This window comes from Schistocerca cancellata, chromosome 2, assembly GCF_023864275.1.
Source record: "Schistocerca cancellata isolate TAMUIC-IGC-003103 chromosome 2, iqSchCanc2.1, whole genome shotgun sequence".
NCBI classification, from domain to species: Eukaryota; Metazoa; Arthropoda; class Insecta; order Orthoptera; family Acrididae; genus Schistocerca; species Schistocerca cancellata.
In genome coordinates, this window is record NC_064627.1 from 384,328,200 (window position 1) to 384,350,701 (window position 22,502).

Genomic DNA, 22,502 nt, shown 5'->3' on the forward strand with positions numbered 1-22,502 from the left:
GATAAGGTAACAGTTTATGAGTTGCCTTATTTAAGCCATGACAATGAGATACCTCACCTCTCCACCAAACTATGTCACATAGACTCTAGAATTGAGTACCAATCACAAGAGCAAGGTCATGAACAAGAACTAACACCTCACATTTAGAGTATGTTCGATGAGCACACACAAATGTACTGACAGAGCTGAACTTCCTGTCTCAGCAGTGTGTGCTCTTACTTAATCAAACACGACATGTTCTAGCAAATTAAAGGAGTCGATATGCAAGTTAAGTGCCAGAACCTTCCATGAATCAAACAAGCTAAACATAAATCATTGTAGGAGGCACGAATCAAACTGGTGACCTGCATGTCACCAGCAACCAACTATAACTTCTACACCATGGTGGATGACATACGGTATGAAGCAATATTCCAAGTACGTTACTAAAATTCTGTTCTTCATATACATACAGTGTATTCAGTTACATATGCAGTCCATCACTCCAGAAAGGCTCCTGCAAGGGGACAGCAGGCTTTTCAGTAGTTGCAGGGCCAACAATTCAGATCAGTGACTGGCCTTGCAATATAGCCAACAAAGACATTCTATGTTGATACAGTGGCAAGGCTGAAAGTAAGAAAAACAACGATCATTGTATTTCCCCAGAACACAAAGCTCATTAAACGCTCATTGCATACTCTAATGGAAAGTATTCCAGAGGTAAAAAACTCCACCATTCATACCTCTGTGTGGGACTGCCCAGGAAGATGATGTTACCAGGAAAAATAAAACTGACAACTTGGAGTGTTAAGAGCCCTTAATCAGGTACGTAGACAAGAAAATTTGAAAAGAGGAACAGATAAGTTGAATATAGTTTAGTAGAATACATTTATATGTAAGAAGATCCACGAGTGGAACAGGGGGGGGGGGGGGGGGAGAGCGGAATATGACTTTGGTGCGAATTGTGCCCTCCGCCACACACTGCTTGGTGGCTAGCGGAGTATATATGTAGATGTATATGTAGAAGAATGTAATAATCCCAATACCAAAAAATGCAGCAACTGTCAGGTGTTTCATTGAACCTTTAGAAGACGTCTTCGCTGTAAAATACTAACATGAATTATTTACAAAAGAATTGAAGGACTGGTAGATGTTGACCTGGGGTAACAAAGGAACACGAAGGGCAATACCTACACTAAGATTTATTTTAGATGATAAAAATAGGTAAACCTACATTTGTAGCACTGTAAATTTATAGAAAGCTCTTTACAGTTTTGACTGGAATACACGTGTTGGAATACTCAAGTTGTCAGAGACAAAAAGAAAAACTTGTAAAAAAACCAGACTGCAGTTACAAGTCAATGAATGTGAAAGGGAGGGAGGAAATGAGACAAGGTTGCACTTGGTCATGCTATTCAACCTTTGCAATGAGTGAGCATTACAGCAAACTAAGGAGAAGTTAGGAAATTGATAGGATAATTTCAGAAACGGATCAAGGCGCATAGAGAAGAAACAAATGATTTATTTACATCATTGTAAATCTGTCAAGAGATTGCAAAGGGCTTGGAGATCAGCTGAATGGAATGGACAATACGTGGAAAGCAGTTTGGAAGATAATCATCATCAAAAGTGAAACAAGCGTAATGGGGTATGGGGTGTGGATGAATAAAAGGGGACAACAAGGAGGGAATTAGAGGCGAAATAAGGCACTGAAAGTAGCAGAACAGATTTTGCTGTTTGGGCAGCACGTTAACTGACAATGGCAGAAGCAGAGAGGAGATAAAATGTAGACTGCAAATAGCAAGAAAACATATCTAAAAAGATATGAATATAACAGAAAGAAACATTCCACATGGGAAAAATATATATAAAAACAAAGATGCTGTGACTTACCAAACGAGAAAGCGCTGGTAGATAGACACAATAAAAAACACACAAACACACACACAAATTTCAAGCTTTCGCAACCCAAGGTTGCTTCATCAGGAAAGAGGGAAGGAGAGGGAAAGATGAAAGGATGCGGGTTTTAAGGGAGAGCATAAGGAGTCATTCCAATCCCAGAAGTGGAAAATTTAGATGCCTGTACATCCACGCAACATCATGCCTCCCCACAAGAGAATGCATGGACCACCAAAACGATCAAGTTCAACAATGTTCACGAGTGCACTACGTGCTCCTACTTCTCACCATATGAGGGTATGTCCTGAATCATAACTCAGACTGAGTCTGCTCTCATCCAAGAAGAACATGCGACCACACTCCTCACTGGTCCAGTCCCTATGCTCCTGGCACCATCACAAACAGTGCCACCAATATTCTGCTATCAACAGAATACAATGTACTGATCGTTGGGCAGAGACACCACTCCCATGTAGTTGCTGTGACACTGTGGAGTGCGACATTGCGTGCCTTTGAGTCTTGTTGCACATGGTTGCAGTTGCACCTGCTGATTGATGTTGGTCACTACTTACCCGTTGCACTATGCAGCAGTAATCTGCTGCTGTAGCTGATCATGACTAACAACCTCCTCTCCTTTGGGCAGCAATGCCTGCGATTCAGAACTCTCCCCATGCATGTGAAACAATGCTGTGAGTGATACTACCTCCTGGGCTACACTCTTCACACTTTGTCATTCTAAGTTAACGCTTTAGTCACGCTGACCTCACATCATGTGATGTTCAGCTTCTTGTGCATGACTGGGAGACCTCTCTTAACTTGCTCCGGTACTTTCATTCAGTTCTGCTGAATTGTAAAATATGTTGTGTTACTTCATTTATCTCGTCCTTAAGTTTTGTGGAGCAGTGTATTAGTAAAAGTACAGTACTTTGGAGAAAAGTAATTTGTAAGTATGTGGAAGGAAACTTCTGAAAAAAGAACTTCATATTACTGCCTCTGAAACTGCCGACAGACACTCTTAAAACAACAACAACTGAATTAGTTAAAAATGTTATGACAGAAGCTAATATTTCAGAATAATATCTAGGGTATTAAGAATTTGTATGGACAGAAGAAGAAGAAGAAGAAGAAGAAGATAAGAGTTGACAAGGAAAGTGGGTGAGTTGTGCTCTACATTCTAGACTGAATTTCAAGTTATGTTCTGTGGCATTAAACTTAGGGTTATAGCTTGGTTCTCAGATATACACCCATTACAAATATGTTCAAAGGTAGAACCTAATCCTTTGCTTATTATCTTTTACACTAAAACAAGGTCCAAATATGACAAGAGCATCATGTTAGAAAAATTACCTCAAAACCCTACAAGCAAATCTAATGAAAGTAACAGCTTGTGAACAATGTTTCAGTTGATAAAGTCAACTACCGTAAATACCCATTAGTTCCTTGATCAGGAAAGAATGACGGATAGGTTGGTAAGAAGGGACAGGTCAGTCAGAAATGGACATACCTGTAATGAGAATAAGTGGAGATCTGACGAAGATGAAGGGGATGACACCAGGAAGAGTAGCAGTTCAAAGGTAGTACACCGGTAAGCACTGTGTCAGCTTCTGCCCAGATATCGCAGAAGGACAGAGTGAGACGTAAAGGTAGACTGAGAGGTCAAGAAATGGGAAGTGGAATTAACAGTGTCATTATGAACCATGAGGGAAGCTGGAAAGGAGAAATAACTAAACAAAGGAAGGCAAAGATGAAGACAAAAATGAAAAATAAGAAAACAAAAGGAAAAGAGAGAAAAAAAACCCTCGGTTCAACTGACCCAGCTGATAGTTAATGTAAATAAACAAGATTCTTACATGAGAATGTAGTTGATACACAACATTACAGAATTTATAAAGGGAACCAGCAGTGAGACTAATGCAAAACATGTCACTGTTTGAAACAGCATTTTCCGTAAACAAAAAAATCATAGACAGTACAACAGAATTTACATCAAAACTAGAAATAATGTCCACATTAATGATAAAGTGCAAAAATAAAAGCTATACCATTAAAAATCACCATGTATCTATGAATGATGCTATCAGAAGGTAGATGAAAGGGAGAAAGTAGATCAATATTGCAACCTTTTAGAAATCTCAAACAAACCTAAAAAAACACTAAAATACTCTCTGGTGACTTCAGTTTGCAAGTTTAGAAGGAAAAGAAATTTAAGAATATTGTAGGCGAATAAACAGGACACTTAAGAACAAACAGAAATGATGAAAGACTGAAAATGTTCCAGTTAAAGCTGATGTCCACACATTTTCACAATCTACCAAGAAAAGCCAAAACTTGGATGTCTACAAGTTCAAACCTAGTAGAATTCAACTCTAACACACAGTCATATCTAAAAAGAATATCATGGAAATTATGAATGTTGAGTTAATCAGAAATGGTGAATTTGATTGAAATCATTATCTTTCAATTATTAAATTATAATTTCTCCCACCTAAAACAAAAAATACAACCAAGAAAGTAATCAGATACAACTCTATAACAGCTAATATTACAACAGAAAATATAGAAAAATTACAGAAGAAATTAAGATGCCAAAAGACAGTAACAGCATTAACCCCAGGTCCAAATTCCTAAAGCAGCAGAAAAAGCTTAAGGAATTTTGTGAATTGTGTTATGAATAGTGTTTTATTCATTCATGACATACATCTGCAATCCATTTGGTTTGCATACAGGAGACATGTCAAAAATTTATAACACAGCTACAATGATTTTTACATTAATAAATAATAGCAGTATAATAAATAATAACACTATCAGGATATTTCTTGGAATGTGCAACACATTGTATCCAGCTCAAATTTCCAGTTTGTCCCACATGAATTCATCCACTGAGTAACACTTCAGTGTCAGTACCTCATATAGCTTTCTTTTAAGTGAACCTAAATTCATCTGCATCTAATTGAATCTAAATTCATCTGCATCAACTTGTTCCCTTTTAATTTATTACAAATTTTCATTCCCATGTATTGAGGTCTCTGGGCATACAGTTTGAGGCGGTGGGTGGGAAAATGAACAAAATGGTTTCCCTCAAATAATTCATGTCTGGTGTACAAAAATAGAATAATGTCATATACGTATAAAGATGGCAGAGTTAATATTTTAAGTTTTCTAAATAATGGTCGACATGGTTCTTTGTGATATGCAGTGCATATATTTCGAATTATTTTTTTCTGTATTTTTAGTATCGACACTGTGTTTGGCGAGTTACCCAAAAAAACAATACTATACCTAATAATGGATGTGTCCATGTCAGTTGCAGTTGATAATATTTGCATTGCAAATGCAAAGCTGCTCTGTTTGTTTGCCAGGTGTTCAACATGTACCTGCCAGCTCAAATTTTTATCTACATTTAAACCTACAAATTTGACTGAGTCAACTTCTTCTATACCTTGGTTGTTGTGTACAGTCTTAATCTGCTTACATTTTGACTGTTTGGTTTTGAACTGCATCATGTGATACAAAATTGTTAAGGCTTTCGTGGCCACTTGTTGACAAACTGCCTATTGGCTTCTGTCTCGGGATCTTCCAATTAGATGAACGTCAGCCGAAGAACCCGAGACAGAAGCCAATAGGCAGTTTGTGTGTCATGTGTGTAGTAGCCACCAGAAAGATCGCGGGAGGCGCACATTGGCACGGCGCATCACGGACGGTAGTTGCCGCCAGTAGAGTCCCGTCCACCAGAGGGCACGCGAGAATTCGGATGCGACCTCTGCCAGAGTAACAAGAACAACAACAACAACTCCGGCAGGACAGGCCGTGCGCAGTCAGTCAACATCGGGCATGCCTAGGACACAGTCCAGGTCTACGCTAAGTGAAGTGCGACGTAACGTGAACAGTGTTACTACACAATTGGCGACGAGTAGGGTCGTTCTTTCGCGTGTTGCGTCGTTGTTCCGGTTTCACAGTTTCTCCACGGCATGGAGGATTTGGTGCGGGTTTTGGTTGCGCAGCAGACGGAGCTCATGGCCACCATGAAACAAGTGCTTCCGGCGTTGCTCTCCACGCCGTCTGCTCCGGCGCAGTTTCCTCCTCCCTTTCCCCCGTATGACGAGACGGCGGAGGATTGGGACGCATATGAACATCGCCTTCGGCAGCATTTCCAGGCGTTTCATGTTGCCGATGCGGAGGTATGTCGTGCTCTCTTCTTGTCGTGGATATCTCCCTCGCTGTATCAAGTTTTGCGGCAGCTAGCGCCGTTGCAGGAACCCTCATCCTTGTCGTTTGACGCATTGTGTTCATTGCTGTCTTCATATTATCGCCGCCGCACGCATGTTGTGGCGGCTAGGGTCGAGTTCTATCAATGCAAGAAACAGCCCCATCAGTCTTACCGGGCGTGGGCCGCTACCCTGCACGGTCTTAGTCGCAAGTGTCATTTTGTCACAGAGCAGTTGTGGGAGTCGTATGCCCATGTTATGGTCCGCGACGTCATTGTTCGTTCGGCCCCTGATCGGGAGGTCCGGCAACGGGCCCTGCAGTTAGAAGACCCTTCCCTCGAGGAAGTCCTGTCCATTGCTCAATCGTATGAAGTCTCTCACGCAGCAGGTCAACAGCTGGAGGCGTGGTGCGACGTCGCGGAGGTTCAGGGCGGCGCGGCCGCCTCCACTGTGTCCGGGGTGGACGACGTGCGAGCGGTACAATCCGGCTGTTATGGCTGCTCCCGCGCGGCGCGTAAACAGAATTCTGGCCACCGGCCCCTGTTGCCGTCCTGTGCGTCGTGCTATATACATCACGATCGGTCAAAGTGCCCCCAGCGTTGGGTCGTTTGTCGCAAATGTCATAAAAACGGTCACATTGCTAAAGTTTGCCGCTCAGCCTCAAAGGAATCGAAGGAAGCAAGTACAGAGGACATGGACGTTGACATCCAGGAAGTTTCATCGGGCCAGGCTCCCGACGCATCGGCACGCAAACTCTTTATCGAGGTGTCGGTTCGGTCGCGCCGGTTACAACTGCAGGTAGATACGGGCGCGGCAGTTTCGTTGTTGAATGCACAAACGTATTCCGACCTTGGATCGCCCTCGTTGGCGCCAGTTTACCGGCGTCTACGCGGTTATGGTAAACAGTTCATTCCCCTCCTGGGTCAATTCACTACCGACGTGACTTACAAATCAGTCACTCGGCCTATTACTTTTATTGTTGTCAGTGATGCGAGCTCCGCTAACCTTTTTGGCCTGGATGCCTTTCAAGCTTTCGGTTTTTCTATCGCTGACACCATACAGTTGGTCTCCGAAGACGTTCCCTATCACTCATTCGAATCTTTGATCTCAGACTTTCCAGATATTTTTGAGGAGGGCCTGGGGCGTGTTTCAGATTTTGAAGCTCACTTAACGTTGAAGGCGTCTGCTCGCCCGCGTTTTCTACGCGCGAGGCAGATCCCCTTGGCTCTCCGCCCTCAGGTAAAGGAAGAGCTCGACCGGCTGACAGCCCTAGGGGTCGTTCTTCCCATTTCTTCCAGTGAGTGGGCTTCGCCCCTCGTTATTGTCAAGAAGCCCTCGGGAAAATTACGTCTTTGTGGCGATTTTAAGGCCACCATTAATTCCCAATTGGTGGTGGACACCTATCCTTTGCCTCGTGCTGATGAATTGTTCTCCGCCGTGGCGGGAGGCCACTATTTTTCGAAAATAGATCTGTCAGAGGCTTATCATCAGATACCACTTGATGAGGACTCCAAACGGCTGGCAGTCGTTAACACCCCGTTTGGCCTTTAGCAATACCAGCGGTTAGCTTTTGGGATATCCAGTGCCCCGGCGATATTCCAGCGTTATCTTGAGCATGTCACGTCGACAATCCCTCATTGTATTAATTACCTGGATGACATCATTGTCACGGGCTGCAGCACGACGGACCACTTGCACAACCTTCGCACCCTCTTTCTCAAATTCAGGTCTGTGGGCTTGCGTTGCAACCTGCATAAGTCAACCTTCTTCCAACCGTCCATTGAGTATGTGGGCTACACCATATCTCGGCACGGCATCCAGCCACTAGGAAGTTTGGTCCAAGGTATCGTCAATCTTTCTCAGCCCACTTCGCTGAAGGAGTTACAAGCTTTTTTAGGCAAGATAGCCTATTACCACCGGTTCATTCCCAGGGCTTCCACTATAGCCCACCCCCTGTACTGCCTTCTGCACAAGGGTGTTCCTTTTGATTGGTCGCCTGCATGCGAGCGAGCATTCACCTCGTTGAAGGGCCTCCTCACGTCAGCCCCTTGTTTGGCTACTTTTGATCCCCATAAGCCGTTGGTCCTGGCTACGGATGCTTCGCAGTATGGGGTGGGGGCGGTCCTGGGCCATCGCAATGCAGATGGTTCCGAGCAACCACTGGCGTTTGCGTCGAAAACGCTTAGTCCCGCGCAGGCCCATTACTCCCAGGTGGAAAAAGAGGCTTTGGCCATTGTCTACGCTGTTACCAAGTTTCACCCTTTCTTGTATGGCACGAAGTTTCAGTTAATCACTGACCATAAGCCGTTAATATCGTTATTTGGCCCCGCCTCTCAGATTCCGTCTAGGGCGGCCCACAGACTACAGCGCTGGGCCTTGTTCCTCTCTAAGTACCATTATGACATTCGTTTTCGCCCTACAGGCCAGCATGCCAACGCCGACACTCTTTCCCGTCTTCCGGTGGGCCCGGACCCTACATTTGATCGAGAGGAGATTATGTGTTTTCATTTGGATGTGGCGTCCCGCCAAGCGGTTGATGGATCCCGATCACTAGTTCTCATGTCGCCAGGGAAACGGCGGCTGACCCGGTTCTCCGGCAAGTAGTTCGCCTCATTCAGCAGGGGTGGTCGTCCCGCCCTCCGGGCCGGGCCTCGGACCCTCTTCGTAATTATTTTCTTCTACGAGACCATCTCTCGGTCTTGGAAGGAGTTCTCCTTCTGGCTACCGATGATACAGATCCTCGTGTGGTTGTTCCTGCAAGTTTACGAAGGGAGGTCCTCAAGTTATTACATGCGGGGCACTGGGGTGTTTGCCGTACTAAAACCTTGGCTCGCAGACATGTGTACTGGCCCGGTATTGACAGAGAAATTGAGCACTTGGTGGCCGCCTGTTCCCAGTGTGCGAGCCAACAAGCATCTCCCAGGGCAGCGTTCTCTTCATGGCCGCCGGCAACCCAGGCGTGGGAACGTGTTCACATCGATTTTGCGGGCCCGTTTCTCAATGGCTTTTGGCTCATTGTCATTGATGCTTATTCCCGATTCCCATATGTGGTTCGCTGCTCCTCAACCACTTCAGAAGTTGCAATCCAGGCACTAGCAAAAATCTTTTCTGTGGAAGGTCTGCCAATCACCCTGGTCTCGGACAATGGACCACAGTTTCTTTCGCAGACCTTCCAGGATTTTTGTAGGCACTTCGGTATTCGGCACGTTTGCTCTCCCCCTTCCATCCACAATCGAATGGGGAAGCTGAGCACATGGTGCGCACCTTTAAGACGCACATGAAAAAGTATGTGCACGAATTTCCTGCAGAGGAAGCATTGACGTTTTTCTTGACGGCATACCGAACCACACCAATGGGAGACCGCAGCCCCGCAGAGCTCCTCCATGGGCGTCAACCTAGGACTCTGCTGCACCTCCTCCAGCCTGGTCCTCGCCAGTCTTCACAAAACGGAGTACCTGGCTTTCCACTGGGTATGTCAGTCTGGGCCCGTGGGTTTGGTCGCAATCCACATTGGATACCGGCGGTGGTCCTGCACTGCCGTGGCCGCTGGCTCTATACCTTGCAGGCGGGGGACCGGGTGGTACGTCGTCACCAAAATCAGCTCCGTCCACGTTCGGGCACCCACCCTCCGACCTCTCGGACACCGGCTTCCCCATTGCCGGCACCTGTATTGGTTTCACAGGGGACGTTACCTCCTCTCCCCGCTGTGACTCTGCCACACTGCGATGGTTCTCAGCCTTGGCAGCCTCCAGTGGCTCCAGCACCGGCATCGCCGTCATTCGAGATGCCCCAGCGAGAGCCGGCCCCCCTAGCCGGCCCGGTTTCGCAGGGGGCTAGTTCCCCTGTGGTCGTCCCTTTCCCTTCGTCCCCGCCACTGGGTCTTGCTCCTCCTGCGGTGGAACAGGATCCAGACTTCGACAGCTTGTCGCCCGTGCTGTCCCGGGCTCCGGTTGTGGGACAACGGGGGCCTCTTCGTGTGGGTCACTTCCAGCCGTATTCGAAGGTTCCAGCTCGAGGGTTGGCAGATCCCCTCGACTCCGGCCATCCAATGGATGCTCCTGCCCGACGCTCCACCTTCCGACGCAGTGGATCACAGTGGCTTCACCCCCCGAAGGAGGAGTGTAGTAGCCACCAGAAAGATCGCGGGAGGCGCACATTGGCACGGCGCGTCACGGACGGTAGTTGCCGCCAGTAGAGTCCCGTCCACCAGAGGGCACGCGAGAATTCAGACGCGACCTCTGCCGGAGTAACAACAAGAACAACAACAACAACTCCGGCAGGAAAGGCCGTGCGCAGTCAGTCAACATCGGGCACTCCTAGGACACAGTCCCGGTCTACGCTAAGTGAAGTGCGACGTAACGTGAACAGTGTTACTAGAATGTGAGTCTTAGATATGTTTAGATTCAGCCCATTTAGCTGAAACCAAGTTTCTAAGGTACTGAGGGAACTGATCACAGATTTGGGATTTTTTTTCCGAATCCTGATCTTCAACTAAGACAGAACAGAACTGATGAGGAGCTGATATTTAATGGTAAGTCATTAACATAAAAGAGAAATAGGACTGGGCCTAATATGGAGCCTTGTGGAACACCCCAAGAGTTTAGTCCCCCCCCCCCCTCCCTCCCCCCCAGTCAGAAAAATAATATGCGCCATTTGAAGAAATGCTAACTCTTTGCTTTCTATTGGATAAGTAGGATTTAAGCAACTGTAGGGCACTGCCCCTAATGCCATACTTTTCAAGTTTGTAAACAAGGAACGCATGGTTTACAGAATCAAACGCCTTTGTGAGGTCGCAGAAAATTCGTGCCACCTTATTTCTCTTGTCTAATGATGTACTTATTTTCTCAATGAAACTGTTTGCTGCATCTATGGTGTTTTTCCCCTCCTGAAAGCCAAACTGACTGTTTAGAATAACAGAATATTTTGCAATGAAGTTTTAGATTTGTGCAACAGCAAGTTTTTCATATATTTTAGATAGGACTGGGAGAATGAAGATAGGATGATAATTTCCCATGATCTCTCTTGATCCCTTCTTGAAAAGTGGTTTGACTTCAGCATATTTCAGTACCTCTGGGAAACAGCCCTCCTCAAAACACTGATTTATTATTTGAGCTAGTGGGTTTGCAATTCTATTGTGTACCACTTTAATAACATTGGTGGGTATTCCATCCCAAACTGCAGATTTTTGTTCCTTATGTTAGAACAGCATTTTCTACATCCTCCACAGAAACTTTTAACAATTTTGTAAAGTTTTCAGAGTTTTCACCTAGGAGAAAGGGATTTACTTTGTTGTGATAATCTGTTACATCTACATCAGACTTTGCTACATTTATACAAAATTCATTAAATTACTCTGGTATTTGAGTTGGATTTAAAATTGTATTTCCTTCAACGTCAATTTTTGAAATTTCTTGGTTACAGGCTTTAACACCTAACTCAGATTTAATGACTTACCACACAGCCTTTGTATTATTTTTATGATTTAAAATCAGCCTGTTATTTGCCAGTTGTTTGCTGCTCTGACAACTCTTTTAAATGTAGTTTTATAGAGTCTCACATATTTAATGAAATCAATATCTTTATTACATTTTAGTTCTCTGTGCAGTTGCCTTTTCCTTACACTGGAAATTTTGATGCCCTGGGTAATCCACTTTACTTCATTTGTTATTGTATTGCTGCAGCATCTAGATGGAAATGTTTCATTAAAGACACCAAGAAAACTATTTAGGAATTTCTCAAAGTTTTCGTCACTTGAGTTACAATTATCAGAAGGCCATCTTTTCTATTTTAGCTTCTCACTCAATGTTAGCAAGTTCCTGCTCATGTGGGTTCTAATATGTGAAATGTTCCTGTCTGTCAGTGGCAGCTCAATGAACAATGCACAATGATCTGAAATACCTAGATCTAGACAAAATTTATACACATCTTCATACACATAATCAGTGAGAACATTGTCAATACATATTGCTGAGTGCCCATTGTCTCTGGTAGATTCAAAGAAATTCAATTTGGAAGCATATTTCTTTACTAAGTCAGTGAATCTTGAAGTGTGGCTACTATCACATGTGAAATCAATATTAAAAGCAGCAGCTATTACAATTTTCTTCTTTTTTCTCTACAAAGGTCTTCTAGCATAATTTGAAGCTTAGATAAGAATAGTTCTGTTGTTGATGTCCATGGAATTCTGTATATTGAGATTATTATAACATTTGCTAGTGAGTCCACTATTTCTAAAAAACAGCTCTCAAACACACATTCTTCATTTAAATAATTAAAACAGTTTCTGGCATCATAATTTATATCACTATGTAGAAGTAAACATAAGCCTCCACGTGACTTGTTTCTTCTGAAAAAGCTACTTGCTAATCTGAAGTTCCCTATTTTGTTTAGAATTTTAATTGTCTCCCCCCCCCCCCCCCAGTGCTCATTTAAACAAACAACTCTAATATTTGCACATTCTGACAAAATGATTTCCAATTCATTTATTTTGGAGCTTTTTTTTGTTAGAAACATCAGTGTTTAAACCTTTATATATTCCAGTGGATAACATACCTACTTTGACTATTAGTTATGGGCTTTAGCACATTTCTTGCCAGATAATGGTTTAGTTTTGTCTTTCTTGATGCTACACAAGTTTTTTCATCCCCATCACTACTTATCAGTTTCCCTTATTTTTTATGACCTGGAAAGTATCTATGAACATCTTACCAAATATTTTTGACCCTAACCTATTCAGATATAGACCATCTTTGGGAAGGCACTTTGCACTTAGGAATTTGTTGGGATCAATGAAAACGACTCCTAGTTTATTGCACTGTTCTTTAATATTGCCATTTATTCTCTGCACATAGCTGTCACTCACCGATCTCCTGTACACAATGCCACTTATTATTTTTCTGGAACTCGAGTAGATTCTTCTGGCCATTTGGATGAGATTCCTTGTCAAGAGGATGAAGAATTAAACCTCATAAATGGAGAAAATGGATATGTTGAAAAGAGAAAAACATTCAGAATGATTCAGATGACAAAGAAAAGAAAAACATCGAGAATAATCCAGAAAATCAAAAGTGCCTCTGAAAAATCTCAGATTTTGGAAATACAAGAAAATTTTATGAAAAATAATACTAGAAATTTTTACCAGACTTTTAAAGATGTACTTAAATGGCTTCAAGCACCAAGTACTCGTTTCAAAGATGGAACAGCAAAAGAGTATTAAATAACGAAGAAAATTGTGAAATACTGTAATATCAAATTTTTTGACAGGCCCTTAAACAATCTAGTGTCAACAGTTAAACTGTATTTCCAGCATTACTACAAAATCTGAGGAAGATTACCCACCAACACAGCAAGAAATTCATGAAGCCACCAAGTCACTCAGAAACAACAAATTAAGTGATGAAGACTTCATTACAGGAGAATTATTGAAATGGTCAGAACCAAAAACTGAAACGATACCAGAAGAATGGGAAATAGCATTAATCCACCTGTTACATAAAAAGGGAGATAAACAATGACAGAGGAGCAGCATACAAACTATTATCAAAAATTCCCCTGGATACAGTTGCACATACTTCAGACAAACAACTGGAAGGATACCAAGATGGTTTCTGAAAGTGAAGTTCCCACAAAGAACAGATTTTTTACTTAGAGTCAATAATTTGCCATAGAATGTCAACCAGAAAATCTGTAATAGTACCATTTACTGATTTCAAGACAGCGTTTGATTCAGTAGCCAGAGAAACAATAGACAAAATCATTAGAGAATTTGGTGTTGGAGCAAAATTAGCAAACATAATTCATGAAACTGTAACAAATGCAATATTTAAGTGAAATCTACAGGAGAAGTATCTCAGCCACTTGAAACAAAACCTTGTGTTAGAAAAAGGGATGGCTTATCACGTTTACTGTCTAACTGTGTACTTAAAAAAATTGTAAGGATTTGGAGCTAAAATATCACAAAATTGAACCAATAATTCTAGGAAGGAAGATTGGGGTCAATGTCCCATCGACATCAATCTCATTAGTGATGGAGCACAGGTTCGGATTGTGTCCAGGATGGTTCCCCACCGGCCATGCCCTTTCAAAGGAACCATTCCGGCATTCACCTGGAGTGATTTAGGGAAAATGTTGAAAATCTAAATCTGGATGGCCGGGTGCGGGTTTGAAGCGCCATCTTCCTGAATGCAATACCATTGCGCTACCCACCACACCATCTTGTTAGCTCAAGGAAGGTAAACTGCCTGGCTTTAGCAGATGACTTAGCAATTCTTTCAGAAATTCTGACCTACAGTTATTCAAATAAATCTTCTGGAAGAAATAGCAAATAGAACTAATCTCAAAAATTCAGATGCAAAAACAAAATTAATGAAAAATATAAAAATGCACCAAAATTTGTAAAAATACAAATAGGTAAAACAAAGCAAGCAAATAAATTTCAGTGTCATGGAGAAATTATACAACAGAATGGACTAGATAAACTTGCAGCAGATCTAAGAGTTAACAAAATGAAGAAAACATATGGTTTGATAATGAATATTTACTACAAGAAATGTGGATATAGAAAAACAAAACTAAAACACTGCACCACAGTGGTACGACCAGAATGTTTACATGGATGTGAATGCCTAACAATGAACTATAAACAGAACAGAATAGAGGTTCTCGAAAGACATTATTAGAAAAATAATGGGTGCAATACAAACTGGAAAATGAGAAGTAATGAGGAGATCTACAAAAATATAGAGAAAATATTACAAGTAATGGCTAAAAGAAGATTAATCTATTTTGGACACATCTACTGAATGGACAAAAACAGGATAATGAAACAAATATTCCTGTATTTTTGGAAGAAGAAACTGACAATAGCATGGATTATAGAAGTAAAGAAATAACTAGAAACAAACTACATAAATAATCAGAAATAACAACCAGAAACCTTTTTAAGCCTAAAATACTAAATTTGGAAGGCTTTCAATGCAGAAGAAATAAGGAATTGTGAACAACAGGGGCAGCAGAAAGGAAAAGACAACAGGGCAGAAAATGAAAGAGTACAGGAAAAACAGGAAACAACAACAAGGAAAGAAGAGGAATTGAAGTTGTTTTGTGGTCCAAGTTGGTCAATACAAAAATAAATAAAAAAAGGAAAAGAATAGAGAGAGGAAAGGGTGGAGAAAAAAGGAGGGGGAGAGAGAATAAGGACATCTTACAAAGGGAAAAGTATAAATAAACAGGGTGGAGGTGAGAGAGTGGGGAGAAGATGCTAACAGAAATTATGTCTAGATTGGTGGCTGGGACGAGAGAATATGTTAGATAGCATGCTACCAACTTCAGGGAAACTACTGCTGGGAGGAAGGAGCCAACCACTTGTGTGGTGTAGTAAGCACTTACGTTCCTTGAGTCATGCTATACAGAATGCTCAGAAACTAGGGTACTGGGCATTCCCATTACTGTCAATTTTTCAGTGAATCTTCAAGCACTCAGCCAGTTTGGTAGCAGTCATTACTATGTAAAAAGTCACACAGTGAACACATGTAAGTTGGTAAACAATGTAAATGGTTTCTCACATGTTGCTCTGCCTTTGTTGCTGTAGGTTTTCCAGTATGAGAATGGAGTAAATGGTAGTGGGTGTATGCAAAGGACAACTCTTAGAGCATGAAGGATTGCAGTTGTCGGAAGGGACTTTGGAATAGGGACGATGGTCTGGGAATGTCATATGGTTTCAAGATATTACAGAGTAATGAAGGGTGATGACAGACAACGGTGGGTGGTGTAAGACGGATATAAGAGACATATTATGTTAATTTCAGGACTTGAATTGAGAAATTCATAGTCTTAGCAGAGTAATACATCAAGATACAGCATCGTATTTTAGCATTTCTTCCCTTCCCAACCACACATGAAGTGTGTGAAAAATGACTGCTTAAATGCATCTCTTTGTTCTATAATTGCTTTAATTTTGCCCTCATGATTACTATAAGAGTGATATGTAGGGTGCTGAACAATACCTCTGAATTCTTCACTTAATACTGGTTCATGAAACTCTGTACAGTAAGCTTTTATGGGATCTATTGACTTCAAGGGTCTGCCAGTTCAGGTTTTTAAACATTGCTGTGACACTATCCCAACTGTAAACCATTTGTGCCACCATTCTTTGTACACATTTCATATCCCCTTGTTTATCTGATATGCGTCCTACAAGCTTGAACAGTATTCTAAGATCGGATGCACAAATGACTTGTAAGCAGTCTCCTTTGCGAGCTGATTCATTTCCCGTACTCTGCCAGTAACTGAAGTTTGCCACCTGTCTTTCGCAGGATACTACATTTCTGTTCTCGTTTTGGAGGGAGGGGGTGATATGCAATATTTTACATTTATGAACATTTAAAATAGGTTGTCAGTCTTTGCACCACTTTGACATCTTATCAAGATCTGACTGGATATTCATGAAGCATTTTTCAGGTAGTACTTCATTATAGATAACTGCACCATCTGCAAAAATCTGAAATTACTATTAATATTATCTGCCACATCTTTAACATTCAACATTAACAACAATGGTCCCAACACAGTTACCTGTGGCATGCCTGAAGCTACTTCTACTTCTGTGTAGTATAAAGTCACATTATCAAACGAAGTGCAAGTTTCTGACACTCCGAGATTGAATGGTAAACACCATCGAGGATATATACGAAATGTCAAGTGAACTGTCAACGGTATAAATATCAAGTTTCAGCTAATTATAACGTGCCCTTGGGAAAATATAAACCTTCATTGGGATGTAATACTTTGTGAGAACTTGCATCACATCCGTGTGGCATGGAAATGCTGGAAAGCATATTCAAGAAAATGATTGGCAGGCACTTGATATAGTTGTGCCCACATAAACGTATATGCACATAAGGACTTCACAACTTTGGAATAACATAAAAATTCATTGAGATAACTTACAGATGTGTCACTTTCTAGCAATCAACCTGATAAGTTTCACAGAAAAGTGTCAAGTGTCATTTTGATTCAATGTGACTACCATTTGTGATGCAGTAATCAATTTCTTCCTACACACATTGCAGCAAATCAGGCATTAACTTGTGGCAGTGTATATTTGATTTTTCAGATCAGCTAAATTGTTTGATAGGGAAGAATCATACACCCTGTCTTTAATGAAACAGTAATTGCAGAGTTTCTTTCATCAAACCCAAACACAGCAAGTACACCTTGCACCAGAGACCACAGCCATTTTAACTGAGCATTGCGGTGAGTCCTGGAGGTGGAATGAGGTACTGGTGCACTGAATGAATCTTAGTTGAGGTCCTGTTGTTATAGGTTATCCGTCTTGAGATGACTGCAACATAATTAAAAGGAATTACACTAGATGTGTTTCGCTTTTATTTATAAAGCATTTTCCATGGTTATTGGTGTTTCCTTACATATTCTGCTCCTTCCCTGCTCACTAGCAGCGGTTGGTGTCGAAAGGCTTCATTTTTACATTTTCACTTGGCAGTTTTTGGCATTCTGCAATATTTCCTGTATCGCATTATTTACACTTCACTTTCTTAAGCTATTTCTTATTCCACACTGCCGACAGAAACAAACGTAAAATTGAGGTTGTTCGATACCACAAGTTGTAAAGTTCTTTTTGACTCACCTGGTATAATCAATCTAAAGGATGGTTTCAACACCCCAGTGCTTTACTAGAAAAGGTCTTATACACGGTGGTATGCCCTCACCTGCCTCCAGTCTTCAAACTGAGTTACACAAACAGTTATAAGGGGGGCTAAAGTTTAACATTGATACTGAACCACAGTGCAATTTGTTATTTTAATGTACACAAGGCACTCTCAGAGGTGAAAAAGTGATACGCAACAGAAAAATCATAGGGTCAATCAGGGACTGAATGACAGACTTTTGCCTGGATCTCTAGTTCGGCATGCAGCCACTGAGCCACTCATTCCCACATACAGGGTCAGCAATAAAGAGTTGAGTCTAATATAGAAGTTCAAATGTGGAAGTAATTTTGTTGAGTCTAATGTAGAAGTTATAGTTTGAAAGTAATTTTGAGTTGAATATGTAAACAATTATGAGGACATGTTGTGACGTGTACTTTACTAGCTAACAATCACTAAAGATCTGGACATAGTTTAACACATAAACTATGCAAAATATCTTTATTGACTGTTAGAACACAATATTCTCATTTTCAGTGTCATTCACTCCTTTCTTTCTCTGTTTACAGTGAAATTGAAGAATTATATGTTGATTTTCAACTTCATTTCTATTTCTTCATTAAAATTACCTAGTACTGTAACGTAATGTGATTTGATTTTGTTTGATCATTTTTCAAACATTCTTCAATCTCTTCACTTCTATTACAGTGAAAAGGAATTGAATAACACACAACATTACTTGCCACAGTAAAATTTTCTATAGCAATTAAAAGACTCACAGTTTGTTAATAGAGCATGCTACAGCCAATGATTTTGATAGTAATAATGATAAGTCACTGGTTTATCTGACGATGATAGTTAAGTGTTAACAACAAGACATGCTGACCAATTAAGTTCAGATCATATACAAAACGTAACATGGAATCATAAACAATAACTCATTCACAGTCTTTAGAGAGAAATTACAAAAAGGATACTAATGAGAAAGGCATAAAATGAAGATAGAAAATAAAACTCTTTAACATATTCTTCCAGTACGTTGAGTCTTGGTTTCCCCTAAAACAAACAAGGACAATGTTGAACTAAAGCAGGAACAAAGAATGGATAACTCATGGGATAGAAGTATCTTGTGCTATGAAAAGAGAGCTCTATCTAATTCAGAGGACAAGCTGTATTCAAGAACTAACAAACTGTAAAATCGTCTAGTCTGTTATTGAGAAAGTGAAACATACATACTACCCTCAAAAAATAAAACACTCAAAGAACAAGGTGAAAACAATTCTTAATATTACTAAACAACAAAGAAACAAAAATAGCACCAAAACTATTCCACTGACAAATTTCTTGGTAAACCAAGTGACGTGTATTTTATTAACATTTTCACATAATATGTTAAGTAACATTTCCAATGCAGCAATGTGGTTAATGTAAGCAGCAAATAGTGCAGCAGCCAATAAACAACCAAATACAGATGTATTAAGTTTACTTCTGCAGGTACTTCATCTACCACCAAGGGGCATTAGTTTCAAAAATGTAAAATACAAGAAAATTACAAAAGTAATAATCCTGCTGTCTACGATGGCATTTATAGTAGAATATTAAAATCTTGTGTTCACTTTGTAAGATTACCCTTCAGCTACCTTATTATATTGTTGTGACTCGCCGATCATTCAAAGCGCCGCTGCGCAATTACGCGCGTCCTCTACGTGCGGCGCTGTCTGCCAGTCATGCAGCAGCTGCACCACCTAAGTGGCCAGCCGAGCAGCGGCCGCTAGACTGGGACTCAGGGCTTATTCAAATGCTAACGTGTAAACATGTCTTGCTTGTCAACTTACTCTGTGACTTATATGTGTTGTGTTGTTCTGCAATATATGTGTTAAACTTGACGTTATAACAATTGGCGACGAGGTAGTGGATTTTTCCTTTTCACCATTGACCCACAGGGTTCCATGGCTACTGTCGAGCAACTATTGCAAAATCTCCTTGAACAGCAAACGCTTCTAAAAGCGGCGATTCGCGATTTCATCGCGGCGTCAAATGCGGGGTGTTTCTCGTCGTTGGCTATACCTCCTTTTCCTCCTTACGACGAGACGGCGGAAGACTGGTCTGATTATGAAAAACGTCTTCGACAGCACTTCTTGGCATTTCATGTCGCGGACGAACAACCATGTAAGTCTCTGTTCCTTTCCTGGATTTCACCTCAAATGTATCGGTTGTTGTCGCAATTGGCTCCTTTGAAGGATCCTGCGTCTTTGTCCTTTGCTGAAATGTGCTCACTTCTGTCTGTCTATTTTCAAAAGCAAACGCATGTGGTAGCCTCTTGTGTTGCCTTTTATCGTTGTCAAAAACAGCCACATCAATCCTATCGCACTTGGGCTGCTGAACTTCATGGCCTCAGTCGAAAGTGTCAATTTGTTACTGACGTTCACAAAGAATCCTATGCCAATTCCATGGTACGGGATGCTATTATCCGGTCGGCGCCCGACAAAGAAGTTCGGCAACGTGCCCTTCAGTTGGCGAATCCGACTCTAGATGAAGTTCTCTCCATTGCGCAGTCTTTAGAAATTTCTCACGCCGCTGGGGCGCAAATAGAGGCGTGGGGTGATGTCAGGGAAATACAACCTCTGTGCGCTGTTGACGACGCGTGCGGTGCGTCCCCGCCGGCCGACGTGGTCGCAGTGCGCTCCCACGCGCAGCATCGGCCTAGCCGTAAACAACCCGCTAAGAAACTGCAGCAAAACCCCCGGCAACTTCCTTCATGTCCGCGGTGTTTTACGAAACATTCACGCGAGGATTGTCCCCAACGTTGGGCTGTGTGTCACAACTGCAAAAAGAAAGGTCACGTGTCTTCCATTTGCAAATCCGACCGCATACATGATGTTTATGAACATGACGCTGATTCTGATTCTGTGTTGCCTGTCAATTGCACTTCTTCCCTTTCAGGGAAGTTATTCCTCACTGTCCAAATCCTTGGTCAAGATGTTCGCATGCAAGTGGATACCGGTTCTGCTGCCACTATAATTAATTCTCAGACGTATCTTCAGTTGGGTTCTCCACTCCTGTCACCTGTCACTCGGCAATTACGGACGTACAACAAACAGAAGATTTCTCTCTTGGGACAGTTTAATGCTGAGGTATCTTACAAATCCATCGTTCGCATGTTCCCATATTTGTGGTCGACCAGAGCAACGCAGAAAATCTTTTTGGTTTCGATGCCTTTCGCGTTTTTGGGTTCTCCATAGATGACTCTGTCAATATTGTCTCTGATGTTATTCCTTATGCTCAACTGGATTCCTTGTCGACGACATTTTCGTCCCTTTTTTCTCCTGGGTTAGGCCATGCAAACGACTTTGAAGCTCATATCACGCTCAAACCGACTGCTCGGTCTAAGTTTTTTCAGGCTCAGCCCATTCCTGTGGCCCTTCGTGATCGGGTAAAACGGGAGTTGGATCGTCTCACTACTTCAGGGGTCTTGCTTCCTGTCACTTCCAGTGAGTGGTCCTCTCCTGTCGTCGTTGCTAAGCCAAATGGTGATATTCGTCTCTGTGGAGATTTCAAAGCCACTGTAAATGCTCAATGCCTCATCGACACTTACCCTATGCTCTGTCCTGAAGAACTGTTCACTAAACTTGCTGGAGGCCAGTATTTTTCTAAAATTGACCTGTCAGAAGCTTATCATCAACTTTCTCTCGACGCTGCTTCCCAGCAGTTTCTGGTCCTTAACACGCCTTTCGGCCTCTATCAATACCAACGCTTGCCATTCGGGGTTGCTAGCGCCCCTGCTCCCTTTCAGCGATTCTTGGAACAATTATTGCTCCCTGTCCCTGGGTGTATCAATTACATGGACGACATTGTTGTCACTGGCTCCACCACTGAAGAACATCTTCAAAATCTCCGCACACTTTTTCATGTATTACAGACTGCCGGTCTTAAGTGTAATCTTCAGAAATCACAATTTTTTCAGGCATCTATCACGTACTTGGGGTTTCAACTCTCTTGGGATGGTATTCGTCTGCTTCAGCAAACTGTTGCTGCGATCGATGCCCTTCCTCGCCCTATATCTGTTAAGGAACTGCAGGCCTTCTTGGGGAAAATAGCATACTATCACAAGTTTTTACCATCTGCGGCTTCGGTGGCTCAGCCATTGCATCGCCTGTTGCATAAAAACGTGCCTTTTCACTGGTCCGCGTCATGCGAAGCGGCTTTCCAGAAATTGAAGACTATGCTGAAACAGGCCCCGTGCCTGGCTACTTATCGACCTGGCCAACATCTTGTTCTTGCCACAGACGCCTCTCAATACGGGGTCGGTGCAGTCCTTGAGCACTGTTTTTCTGACGGTTCGGAACAACCCATTGCTTATGCCTCCAAAACGCTCACAGATGCCCAACAAAAGTATTCTCAAATTGAGAAAGAAGCTTTGGCCATTATTTATGCTCTTCATAAGTTTGGTGTTTTTCTCTATGGCTCAAAATTTCATCTTGTTACGGATCACAAACCACTTGTTTCCTTGTTTCATCCATCAACGTCACTTCCCGACAAGGCTGCACACCGCCTCCAGTGTTGGGCTCTTTACTTGTCTCGTTTCAATTATGAGATTCATTTCCGGCCAACGGCTCAACATGCAAATGCTGATGCTCTGTCTCTCCTTCCCATGGGGCCTGATCAGGCATTCGATAGGGACGAACTTTTGTGTTTCCACCTGGATGTTGCCGAGCAGCGGGTTGTGGACGGGTTCCCCATCACTGGGGACAGG

At 42.2% G+C, this 22,502-nt stretch overlaps 1 protein-coding gene across 10 annotated transcripts in view; it reads right to left on the reverse strand.

Annotated features, from left to right (window-relative positions):
* Positions 1-22,502, reverse strand: part of LOC126161794 (ADP-ribosylation factor-like protein 2-binding protein) — a 114,447-nt gene that overhangs the window by 54,390 nt on the left and 37,555 nt on the right. The window contains exon 2 of one of the 10 annotated variants that reach the window (XM_049917884.1): positions 453-606. The exons of the other annotated variants lie outside the window; for them this stretch is intronic. The gene's annotated coding sequence lies outside the window, so the exon portion shown is untranslated. The remainder of the gene's footprint in view (positions 1-452; positions 607-22,502) is intronic. 10 annotated transcript variants of the gene reach the window in all.